Below are 1,025 nucleotides of genomic sequence, written 5' to 3'. Positions count from 1 at the left end.
GAATTTGAATTCTGAATATGAGCGGACTTTTCCGGACTCTTTGTATTACTTCCAGCCACTACGAACGGCAGCGGGAAATCCCGCACAGCCTGGACGTAGCAGAGAGTTTTCAGCTGGGATTTCCAGCGCTGCCTCCTGGTGGCATGCTGGAGGTCTGCCGCTCCAAACAAGAACTGCATATTTAAATGGGATCATAATCCTGATGAACAGAGGATGCTTGGAGGTCGACTTTCTCAATTGAAACCTGTTAAATCTATTTTTCCAACTCAAAGTAAATAAAGTCTCCACAACGATTCCGAGAATTTTTCGATCAGGTCGACCTTCAGCCTGATGGTGCGTGATGTAATGTACAGGCGGTAACGAGGGGCGATCAGCCTCTAATGACCGCCTCCTGATCAGGAATCATAAGGTCGGGAGAAAATCAAACATGTTTGAAATTCAGTCGGCCGTCTTAAGGTGGTCGTGGGCAAATCGCTCAGTGGGCAAACAAGGATTCTTCTTCTTCTTCTTTCTATCAGATGAAAACACAGAAGCATGGCAGGGGTGCAATGAGTGAAATGGAGTTCTTTCTGTAAAACTGACAGACCGTAGTAGCCACTAGGGGTGTAAATCACATCCATCATGGCGATTGGATTCAGTGTCGATTTCCTGACCCAATGTTTCGATTATTTTATTTATTTATTTTCTTTTTACACCTTACAGGCTAGACATTGTTTCAAATTTGAAATAAATCAATGAAATCTGTAATATTGTTATGCATTTTTTTTTTTTTGAAACAACAGCAAATAACAGAAGTAGAAAAGTTGTCCTCCACCTATTCCTATGAAAACCTCATTCACTGAAAAATAATAATACCTCTGCGTTATAGATTCTGAAAGGCTTTTTTTGTTTTTATGACCGAAATTGCGGAAAACAACTCGTGAAGTTTGACCTGCTAGAAGAGCGAGGTGCGCGAGAACGCTGGGACCCTTTTTCCACCTGGATCTCCGCTCTTTTTGGCCCTCATGTCCCTCCGTCGTCGGACT

This window comes from Cyprinodon variegatus, unplaced genomic scaffold, assembly GCF_000732505.1.
Source record: "Cyprinodon variegatus isolate N-32 unplaced genomic scaffold, C_variegatus-1.0 Scaffold1795, whole genome shotgun sequence".
Lineage (NCBI taxonomy): Eukaryota > Metazoa > Chordata > Actinopteri > Cyprinodontiformes > Cyprinodontidae > Cyprinodon > Cyprinodon variegatus.
The sequence above is the reverse complement of the archived record's forward strand: the minus strand, read 5'-3'. Positions refer to the sequence as shown.